The sequence below is a fragment of the Ranitomeya imitator genome, chromosome 5 (genome assembly GCF_032444005.1).
Source record: "Ranitomeya imitator isolate aRanImi1 chromosome 5, aRanImi1.pri, whole genome shotgun sequence".
Lineage (NCBI taxonomy): Eukaryota > Metazoa > Chordata > Amphibia > Anura > Dendrobatidae > Ranitomeya > Ranitomeya imitator.
The window spans coordinates 54,656,325-54,668,440 of record NC_091286.1 but is presented as its reverse complement, the minus strand read 5'-3'; the positions used below and the strand labels follow the sequence as shown (position 1 = coordinate 54,668,440).

Here is a 12,116-nt window from a genome sequence, read left to right as displayed (position 1 = left end):
CACTGAATTAGGCTCATCGTACAGCAATCCGAGCGCCAGGAAAAAACGCATCGACACTACTCAATGCAGGGTCTCCTGGCGCAAGAGAAAATGCCCAGTCTTGAGGGTCGCCGCGCAAAAAAGAAATAATAATCAAAACCTGTTGAATAGGATTACCAGAAGAATGAGGCTTCAAGGCCAGAAATAGCTTACAATTATTTTTGAAACTTAGAAACTTAGTTCTATCTCCAAAAAACAAATCAGGAATAGGAATTCTTGGTTCTAACATAGATTTCTGATCAATAGTATCTTGAATTTTTTGTACATTTATAACGAGATTATCCATTGAAGAGCACAGACCCTGAATATCCATGTCCACACCTGTGTCCAGAATCACCCAAATGTCTAGGGGAAAAAAAAAAAGTGAACACAGAGCAGAAAAAAAAAAAAAAAAATGATGTCAGAACTTTTTCTTTCCCTCTATTGAGAATCATTAGTTTGGGCTCCTTGTACTGTTATGTTTGCTAATGACAGGTGTTATGAAGGCAATCCAGAAACACAGTGTGCTTAGCGATCAGAGCGCACACAGTGATCTGACAAATACCAAAAAATACAAGAACGAGCTCTGAGACGTGGAAACTCTGTAGACTGCACACCTGATCCTATCCTAAACACAACTAAAAGCGGCTGTGGATTGCGCCTAACAACTACCTAGGCAACTCGGCACAGCCTAAGAAACTAGCTAGCCTGAAGATAGAAAAATAGGCCTGACTTGCCCCAGAGAAATTCCCCAAAGGAAAAGGCAGCCCCCCACATATAATGACTGTGAGTAAGATGAAAAGACAAAACGTAGGGATGAAATAGATTCAGCAAAGTGGGGCCCGATATTCTAGGACAGAGCGAGGACAGTAAAGCGAACTTTGCAGTCTACAAAAAACCCTAAAGCAAAACCACGCAAAGGGGGCAAAAAAAACCCACCGTGCCGAACTAACGGCACGGCGGTACACCCTTTGCGTCTCAGAGCTTCCAGCAAAACAAAAGACAAGCTGGATAGAAAAAAAGCAGCAAAAAAGCAAAAGGCACTTAGCTATAGAGAGCAGCAGGTCACAGGAACAATCAGGAGAAGCTCAGATCCAACACTGAAACATTGACAAGGAGCAAGGATAGCAGCATCAGGCGGAGTTAAGTAATGAAGCAGTTAACGAGCTCACCAGAACACCTGAGGGAGGAAGCTCAGAAGCTGCAGTACCACTTGTGACCACAGGAGTGAATTCAGCCACAGAATTCACAACACAGAGCATTACTATATAACACTGATTATGGTGAAGTTATTATTAAGTGGCATTTATTTATTTGTTTCTCTGGCATATTAATATATATGCAATATCTCCAATATTAAAATGTCAATTGATGGTTTTTCTTGGTTATAATTGTTGTAACATATCTGGATCCTGGTGATGTCCCTTTCTGTGACATACTCTTGCTATTGTTGTATTTTAAATTTGATTCAAATAAAATTTTATTTTTTAACAAAGGATCTCTTCTATATTTCTATCCTGATGGGATTGGAAATTAGTGAAAATTGTTTTCCCTCCCTGTAGATCTCACATTTTATGAGGGACCACAGGTTCTCTATGGGGTTCAGTTCAGGTGAACAAGGGGCCATGTCATTATTTTTTCTTCTTTGAGACCTTTACTGGCCAGCCACGCTGTGGAGTAGATGGAGGCATGTGATGGAGCATTGTCCTGCATGAAAATCATTTTTTTCTTAAGCGATACCAACTTCTTCCTGTACCACTGCTTGAAGAAGTTGTCTTCCAGAAACTGGCAGTAGGTCTGGGAGTTGAGCTTCACTCCATCCTCAACCTGAAAAGGGCCCACAAGTTCATTTTTGCTGCTATATACTACATCGCTGTGTTATATACTACGTGGCTGTGCAATATACTACGTGGCTGTGTTATCTACTGTGTGGGCTGTGTTATATACTACATCGCTGTGCTATATACTACGTGGCTGTGCTATATACTATGTGGCTGCTATATATTACGTGGCTGCTATATAATACATGGCTGCTATATACTACGTGGCTGTGCTTTATACTTCGCTGCTGGCCGCGACCAATCAGCGATATTGCCACGGGATTTAAACACTGCTTCGGTGATTAGTCGTACCCAGCCAACCGCGCCCAATCAGCGAAATGCAGAGAATGCCAAGAGTGTGCAAAGGAGTCATCAAAGCAAAAGGTGTCTACTTTGAAGAACCTAGAATATAAGACATAATTTCAGTTGTTTCACACTTTTTTGTTAAGTTTATAATTCCACATGTGTTAATTCATAGTTTTGATGCCTTCAGTGTGAATGGACAATTTTCATAGTCCTGAAAATACAGAAAAATCTTTAAATGAAAAGGTGTGTCCAAACTTTTGGTCTGTACTGTGCATATGCATAAGGCCTCTTTCACACTTCAGTCTTTCGGCGTCAGTCAAAAACCGCCATTTTCGTGAAATGGCGGATCCGCCATTTTTTTTGGCGGATCCGCTATTTTCCCATTGACTTGCATTAGAGACGGATTGTGGCGGATGGTCGTCCGTACCATCCACCATGCGACGGATCCGTCGATATTTGGCGGACGTTGTCTAGACTTTGACGGACTTTGTAACGTTTTTTGGCGCCGCCGAAAAGGCGGACCGCGGCGGATCCGTCGTGTCCGCCTTTTTTTAGAATGGGCACCTATGGGCGACGGATCCGTCGCGATCCGCTTTTTGGCGGATCCGTCGCCTCAATCCGCTTTTTTTGATTGAGCATGCTCCAAAAAGTGGATACTTTGCCCAGACAACCCAAAAACTATATAAAGAGGACAGGTCATTCCCAAATGTACCAGCCAGCAAGAGAGACCCTTCAATGCAAGAGAGACCCAGCCAGACCCTGCCAGCAAGACCTTGCCAGCCAGCCAGAGAGGCCCTGCCAGCTAGCCAGAGAGGCCCTGCCAGCCAGAGAGGCCCTGCCAGCTAGCCAGAGAGGCCCTGCCAGCCAGAGAGGCCCTGCCAGCTAGCCAGAGAGGCCCTGCCAGCCAGAGAGGCCCTGCCAGCCAGAGACACACTGCCAGACCCTGCAAGCAAGACCTTGCCAGCCAGGCCCTGCCAGCCAGCCAGAGAGGCCCTGCCAGCCAGCCAGAGAGGCCGTGCCAGCCAGACCCTGCCTGAGACAGCCATGTAAGTACTGCCATCCAGCGTGCATGTGTGTGTGTGTGTGTGTGTGCGCATTTGTGTATGACGTACTGAGTACAGCAAGAGCTTTTAAAACCTGAATCCAACCTGAGGCCTGCCGTCGTCCTGCAACAGCCAGTGCCCTGCTACAGTCCAGATCCACCCCGAGGCCTGCCACTGTGAATATATCAAGCTCCAGCTGGAGGACTGATGGCCGTGTGTGTGTGTGTGTGTGTGTGTGTATTTTTGTACTGCTGTGTGCTTTTGTATGTATGTGTTCACGTGCCTGCACCTTATTATGCCTTCGTCAATATTATGCCTTTTCATGTGTTATGCTTGCGTTATGACTCTGCTAGCAGGTATGTTTGTTTGCATCTTGTTGGTTGCATGTGCATTTGTCAATGCCATATTGGTTAATGTTGATTTTTGATGTATTTACTAAAGGTACCGTCACACGCTGCAGCGATACCGACAACGATCCGGATCACTGCAGCGTCGCTGTTTGGTTGCTGGAGAGCTGTCACACAGACAGTTCTCCAGCGACCAACGATGCCGGTAACCAGGGTAAACATCGGGTTACTAACTGCAGAGCTGCGCTTAGTAACCCAATGTTTACCCTGGTTACCAGTGTAAAAGTTAAAAAAAAAAGGTAAATTCCGCTGTCTGTCCCCGTGCTGTGCTTCTCTGCATTGTGAGCGCCATCCAGCCGTAAAGCAGAGTACAGTGGTGACGTCACCACTCTGCTTTCCGGCCGCTGTGCTTACACAGGGCAGAGAAGCAGAGCGCCGAGGGACAGACAGAAGGTGGCTGTGTGTGCGTGCGTGCGTGCGTGTGCCTGCCTGCCCTGTTTATATGTTTTTCATACTATGCTGGTATTTTGAATAGCTGTGGTGTAAAATGTGTTTTGTGTGTGTGTATAAATGATGTGTGATGTGTTCTGCATCTTTGTTGTTTTCCATAATGTACTTGTATTTCAAATAAAGAGCAGTGTAGCTCCTACTGTACCCTAAAAAAAAGAAAATTTAAAAAAATATAGTAATAAAAATTTCACAAAACTTTCAGTAGTCTCATTTCAAGATAAATGTAATATTGGGTAAACATGCAGTAAAGGTTATATATACAAATGTGTAATGCAAATCTTTGCTATAGAATATGTTATCTGGTTTTAGAAAATACAAACTGTAGGGTAATCATAATTAACAATTTTGGGGATTGGTATTTTAATTTCGAATGAGGAACATTTTTTATAAGGTTAAACTTTGTTTAGGTGGGTTTTACCAGCATGCGCATTGCGCATATCAAGTTCTAAGTAGTTTTGGTGTTGTTTTAAAGGGATTTTTTGGGGTTTTTTTTGTGTGGGGAAACAGGAGGTAGAGGGTTTGGCAGCTTGTGCATCAAGCATATCAAGTTTGACGGTTAAGAATTTTTTTTTTCTTTTGTGGTGGGGGAAATCAAAAATAAGTTGGCACTGTAGGTACTGTAGTAGGTACTGACCCAAGACGTACACAAGCAGGCTCCCCATTTTTTTTTAAAAGTTGTAAGTGTAAAGTCCCTACAGCTGCATCTATCCTTTTGTATAGTAGCTTAGAACTCTCTTTATGCTTGCAGATTCTAGGGACCAAGAGGACCCAAGCAAGGGACCGACCGACCCAAGCTATACGCAAGCCCCAAGTTTTGGAAACAGATGTAAGTGTAAAGTCCTGAAAGCTGCATCTATCTATCTATCCTTTTGTATAGTGGCTTAGAACTCCCTTTATGCTTACAGATTCTAGGGACCAAGAGGACCCAAGCAAGGGACCGACCAACCCAAGATAGACGCAAGATCATAATGTCTTCTTCTGAGAGCCCCCCAGCACATCATCAGCAAACTGAGGTGTTAATTTTTTTTCTTCATAAATTTTTTATCTTGGTGCAACAATGGCAATTGTATTTTAAGCCTTTATGTGTTTATTCTGTATTCACAGGAATATGAAGCAGAGGGGCTAACAGAAGGAGACGGACAGGGTGGAGAAATACAAGGAGCGGGAGCGCATAGTGTAAGTTTTGAACAGGCCGATCCTCACATACAATGCACTACACCCAACACAAACATTCAGCACAGCACACAATACATATGCCTCGATCAAAGAACATTATTAATTTTTTTTTTTTTTTTTTAATTAGTCTTCACAATCCAGGGCTCGACGTAGAGTTCCTCAAAGCACCTCCCATAGTCGTCGGAATGATAATCGCGGCGGTCGCCGAAGAGTAAGTTCCTTTTTTGTTTGGTGTTTAGTAAAATGTAAAATTCATGTGTTGTAATCTTTCCCTTTTTATTCTTATCTTTTTGTTAGGCTTCACAGCGTGCTCCTGAACAAGATGATGAAGAGGAGGGCATCAATGTGAACACCCTCATCGAAGCAGTACAAAGTCGGGAGCCGCTGTGGAACATGTCGGACCGCCGCCATGCTGACCAGTTAACCCCTTTACCCCCAAGGGTGGTTTGCACGTTAATGACCAGGCCAATTTTTACAATTCTGACCACTGTCCCTTTATGAGGTTATAACTCCGAAACGCTTCAACGGATCCTGGTGATTCTGACATTGTTTTCTCGTGACATATTGTACTTCATGATAGTGGTAAAATTTCTTTGATAGTACCTGCGTTTATTTGTGAAAAAAACGGAAATTTGGCGAAAATTTTGAAAATTTCGCAATTTTCAAACTTTGAATTTTTATGCAATTAAATCACAGAGATATGTCACACAAAATACTTAATAAGTAACATTTCCCACATGTCTCCTTTACATCAGCATAATTTTGGAACCAATTTTTTTTTTTGTTAGGGAGTTATAAGGGTTAAAAGTTGACCAGCAATTTCTCATTTTTACAACACCATTTTTTTTTAGGGACCACGTCTCATTTGAAGTCATTTTGAGGGGTCTATATGATAGAAAATGCCCAAGTGTGACACCATTCTAAAAACTGCACCCCTCAAGGTGCTCAAAACCACATTCAAGAAGTTTATTAACCCTTCAGGTGTTTAATAGGAATTTTTGGAATGTTTAAATAAAAATGAACATTTAACTTTTTTACACAAAAAATTTACTTCAGCTCCAATTTGTTTTATTTTACCAAGGGTAACAGGAGAAATTGGACCCAAAAAGTTGTTGTCCAATTTGTCCTGAGTACGCTGATACCCCATATGTGGCAGTAAACCACTGTTTGGGCGCATGGGAGAGCTCGGAAGGGAAGGAGCGCTATTTGACTTTTCAATGCAAAATTGACAGGAATTGAGATGGGACGCCATGTTGCGTTTGGAGAGCCACTGATGTGCCTAAACATTGAAACCCCCCACAAGTGACACCATTTTGGAAAGTAGACCCCCTAAGGAACTTATCTGGATGTGTGGTGAGCACTTTGACCCACCAAGTGCTTCACAGAAGTTTATAATGCAGAACCGTAAAAATAAAAAATCATATTTTTTCACAAAAATTATATTTTTGCCCCCAATTTTTTATTTTTGCAAGGGTAAGAGAAGAAATTGGACCTCAAAAGTTGTTGTCCAATTTGTCCTGAGTACGCTGATACCCCATATGTGGCAGTAAACCACTGTTTGGGCGCATGGGAGAGCTCGGAAGGGAAGGAGCGCAGTTTGACTTTTCAATGCAAAATTGACAGAAATTGAGATGGGACGCCATGTTGCGTTTGGAGAGCCACTGATGTGCCTAAACATTGAAACCCCCCACAAGTGACACCATTTTGGAAAGTAGACCCCCTAAGGAACTTATCTAGAGGTGTGGTGAGCACTTTGACCCACCAAGTGCTTCACAGAAGTTTATAATGCAGAACCGTAAAAATAAAAAATCATATTTTTTCACAAAAATTATATTTTTGCCCCCAATTTTTTATTTTTCCAAGGGTAAGAGAAGAAATTGGACCTCAAAAGTTGTTGTCCAATTTGTCCCGAGTACGCTGATACCCCATATGTGGCAGTAAACCACTGTTTGGGCGCATGGGAGAGCTCGGAAGGGAAGGAGCGCCGTTTGACTTTTCAATGCAAAATTGACAGGAATTGAGATGGGACGCCATGTTGCGTTTGGAGAGCCACTGATGTGCCTAAACATTGAAACCCCCCACAAGTGACACCATTTTGGAAAGTAGACCCCCTAAGGAACTTATCTGGATGTGTGGTGAGCACTTTGACCCACCAAGGGCTTCACAGAAGTTTATAATGCAGAGCCATAAAAATAAAACAAAATTTTTTTCCCACAAAAATTATTTTTTAGCCCCCAGTTTTGTATTTTCCCTAGGGTAACAGGAGAAATTGGACCCCAAAAGTTGTTGTCCAATTTGTCCTGAGTACGCTGATACCCCATATGTGGGGGGGAACCACCATTTGGGCGCATGGGAGGGTTCGGAAGGGAAGGAGCGCCATTTGGAATGCAGACTTAGATGGAATGGTCTGCAGGCGTCACATTGCGTTTGCAGAGCCCCTAATGTACCTAAACAGTAGAAACCCCCCACAAGTGACACCATTTTGGAAAGTAGACCCCCTAAGGAACTCATCTTGATGTGTTGTGAGAGCTTTGAACCCCCAAGTATTTCACTACAGTTTATAACGCAGAGCCATGCAAATAAAAAATATTTTTTTTTCCACAAAAATTATATTTTAGCCCCCAGTTTTGTATTTTTCCAAGGTTAGCAGGAGAAATTGGACCCTAAATGTTGTTGTCCAATTTGTCCTGAGTACGCTGATACCCGATATGTGGGGGGAACCACCGTTTGGGCGCATGGGAGGGCTCGGAAGGGAAGGAGCATCATTTGGAATGCAGACTTAGATGGATTGGTCTGCAGGCGTCACATTGCGTTTGCAGAGCCCCTAATGTACCTAAACAGTAGAAACCCCCCACAAGTGACCCCATATTGGAAACTAGACCCCTCAATGAACTTATCTAGATGTGTTGTGAGAACTTTGAACCCCCAAGTGTTTCACTACAGTTTATAACGCAGAGCCGTGAAAATAAAAAATCTTTTTGTTTTCCCACAAAAATTATTTTTTAGCCCCCAGTTTTGTATTTTCCCAAGGGTAACAGGAGAAATTGGTCCACAAAAGTTGTTGTCCAATTTGTCCTGAGTACGCTGATACCCCATATGTTGGGGTAAACCCCTGTTTGGGCACACAGGAGAGCTCGGAAGGGAAGGAGCACTGTTTTACTTTTTCAACGCAGAATTGGCTGGAATTGAGATCGGACGCCATGTCGTGTTTGGAGAGCCCCTGATGTGCCGAAACAGTGGAAACCCCCCAATGATAACTGAAACCCTAATCTAAACACACCCCTAACCCTAATTCCAACGGTAACCCTAACCACACCTCTAACCCTGACACACCACTAACCCTAATCCCAACCCTATTCCCAACTGTAAATGTAATCTAAACCCTAACCCTAACTTTAGCCCCAACCCTAACTGTAGCCCCAACCCTAACCCTAACCCTAGCCCTAACCCTAGCCCTAACCCTAGCCCTAACCCTAACCCTAACCCTAGCCCTAACCCTAACCCTAACCCTAGCCCTAACCCTAGCCCTAACCCTAGCCCTAACCCTAGCCCTAACCCTAGCCCTAGCCCTAACCCTAGCCCTAACCCTAGCCCTAACCCTAACCCTAGCCCTAACCCTAGCCCTAACCCTAGCCCTAACCCTAGCCCTAACCCTAACCCTAATCCTAGCCCTAACCCTAGCCCTAATGGGAAAATGGAAATAAATACATTTTTTTTTATTTTTCCCTAACTAAGGGGGTGATGAAGGGGGGTTTGATTTACTTTTATAGCGGGTTTTTTAGCGGATTTTTATGATTGGCAGCCGTCACACACTGAAAGACCCTTTTTATTGCAAAAAATATTTTTTGCAATACCACATTTTGAGAGCTATAATTTTTCCATATTTTGGTCCACAGAGTCATGTGAGGTCTTGTTTTTTGCGGGACGAGTTGACGTTTTTATTGAAAACATTTTCGGGCACGTGACATTTTTTTATCGCTTTTTATTCCGATTTTTGTGAGGAAGAATGACCAAAAGCCAGCTATTCATGAATTTCTATTGGGGGAGGCGTTTATACCGTTCCGCGTTTGGTAAAATTGATAAATCAGTTTTATTCTTCGGGTCAGTACGATTACAGCGATACCTCATTTATATCATTTATTTATGGTTTGGTGCTTTTATACGATAAAAACTATTTTACAGAAAAAATAATTATTTTTGCATCGCTTTATTCTCAGGACTATAACTTTTTTATTTTTTTGCTGATGATGCTGTATGGCGGCTCTTTTTTTGCGGGACAATATGATGCTTTCAGCGGTACCATGGTTATTTATATCTGTCCTTTTGATCGCGTGTTATTCCACTTTTTGTTCGGCGGTATGATAATAAAGCGTTGTTTTTTGCCTCGTTTTTTTTTTTTTTTTCTTACGGTGTTTACTGAAGGGGTTAACTAGTGGGACAGTTTTATAGGTCGGGTCGTTACGGACGCGGCGATACTAAATATGTGTACTTTTATTGGTTTTTTTTTTTTATTTAGATGAAGAAATGTATTTATGGGAATAATATTTTTTTTTTTTTTCATTATTTTGGAATATTTTTTTTTATTTTTTTTACACATTTGGAAAATTTTTTTTTTTACTTTTTTACTTTGTCCCAGGGGGGGACATCACAGATCAGTGATCTGACAGTTTGCACAGCACTCTGTCAGATCACTGATCTGACATGCAGCGCTGCAGGCTTCACAGTGCCTGCTCTAAGCAGGCTCTGTGAAGCCACCTCCCTCCCTGCAGGACCCGGATCCGCGGCCATCTTGGATCCGGGGCTCGAGCAGGGAGGGAGGTGAGGAGACCCTCGCAGCAACGCGATCACATCGCGTTGCTGCGGGGGGCTCAGGGAAGCCCGCAGGGAGCCCCCTCCCTGCGCGGTGCTTCCCTGCACCGCCGGCACATCGCGATCATCTTTGATCGCGGTGTGCCAGGGGTTAATGTGCCGGGGGCGGTCCGTGACCGCTCCTGGCACATAGTGCCGGATGTCAGCTGCGATAAGCAGCTGACACCCGGCCGCGATCGGCGGCGCTCCCCCCGTGAGCGCTGCCGATCGCTATGACGTACTATCCCGTCCAGGGTCAGATAAGCCCAGGGCACCTCGACGGGATAGTACGTCTAAGGTCACAGAGGGGTTAATCACCCGACGGCTATGGGAGGAAGTGTGCAGTGCTGTTATGGATAACTGGGAGGAACTCGATGCTGGGGCCCAGGATCTAGCGCGTAAGTATTCACACTTCATAACCTTATGTTAGCATGATTTAATGTGGTGTATAGTAACCAATTTTTGCTTTCTCTTTCCAGGTAACAGGATTATCGTGCGGTGGCGGTCACTCAGGGATCGCTTCAAGAGGGAGTTTAATAAGGAGATGCAGGCCCCGAGTGGATCTAGAGGACGCAGGAGCAGATACAAACATGCCAGAGCCCTGTCGTTCCTCCGGTCGACGTTGCTGAGCAGAAGGTAAATATTCAACACCACATATTTTCAGTCAAACTGTAAAAATGTGTAACCTTCAATTTTTTTTGCAGCAAGGGCAATTGTAATATCCAGATACTAATTTTTTTTTTTCTTCTTTAACAGCACTTTCTGCAGCACTCGGGAGCCTGCATCAGAGTTGCACCCCTCTGGAGCGATCCCTCAAGAGTCCGCCACCGGGGACCATGTCGACCCCTCTGTTTCTGCACCTTCCCTTTCGTTTGATCCCTCAGCCTCATCCACCAGCGCTGGAGCAGCAGGGCGGACTTCGTCACTTGAAGCTGCAGGTGATGAGTTAGAGTTCCCTTTACCCCACCCCTCTGCCACTGCCGCAACATCTAGACCAACTTTGTGGTCAGGACGGCAGCGCCAGAGAGGTCAGGAAAGGAGCTATGCGCCTGACTTTTTGCAGCTGAATGCATCCTTTCACAGTGCCATCAAGCTTTTGAGTGAGCAAACGTCTGCTGGGTACAATATGCTTAACAAAAGCATACTTGAACTCAGCAGTCGTCTTGATAGGATGCAATCAGATGCAAACCAGTCACCAAGGCACTGTTTTTTTCAGTCGGTCCTCAGGCACATGGAAAATCTAACTCCTGACCTGCAGATGCATGTGATGCAAGGCTGCCACACTGCTCTAGCGCAGGCAATGTCCCATGCCCCTCCACCTACCCTTCATGTGTCAACACCTTTCCCCTCTCAATCCACCGTCTATCCTCCCGTCCGTCCTCCTCCTGTCCGTCCTCCTCCCGTCCATTCTACTCCTTCGTCATTTGTTCCTTCCCCCCTTAGTCTTTCCCAGTTTTTACCGTCCCCCTTCCATTCTTCCCCTTTAACTTCTCCGCTCCTAATCCCACCAACACCTTCATACCTCCCACACACCACATCTGCACCTCAACTCTCTACACAACCTCATGTTTTCACCACCCATTCCACTTCTGTTCCTCCCCGTGATGTCCTGTCCCCCACTCCGCTACTATCTCTGTAAAAGTCAATAAATAAACAGTTTTTTGGTTTAAAAACAATTTTATTGTCTTTCTTTTTTTTTTTTTTTGTAAAGTTTTTAAGTCACCAAGGTTATGGCAATAGTAACAATAACAGTGTTTAAAGGGTACCGTTGCAAAACATACAATGCTGCATTAAAGTACAAAGATTTTGTAAGCAAACAAAAAATGGTATTTTTACAAGTGTAAAAAGAAAAATTTTTTTTACACCATTTCATACTGCCAGTCAACTGATCCTGCAGGAGACATGAAGTAGTCTGCAAAACTGTCCCGCATTCTGGAGACTGCTACTGGACTGCGAAAAGTGGGGTTTTGGTAATCCCGTAAGGTGCTTTCTGAAACATTATCCTCCAGGGAAACTTGTTCTTTTGATAAAACAAAATTGTGCAGGAC

The 12,116-nt window shown here is 43.9% G+C and overlaps 1 long non-coding RNA gene across 1 annotated transcript; it reads left to right on the top strand.

The window, feature by feature from the left end:
• The first annotated feature begins 4,591 nt into the window (after positions 1 to 4,591).
• On the top strand, positions 4,592 to 5,471 carry LOC138680527 (uncharacterized). The gene is made up of 4 exons (XR_011321635.1): positions 4,592 to 4,870; positions 4,950 to 5,057; positions 5,149 to 5,220; positions 5,348 to 5,471. It is a non-coding gene; the product is annotated as an uncharacterized lncRNA (long non-coding RNA).
• Positions 5,472 to 12,116: the final 6,645 nt, after the last annotated feature.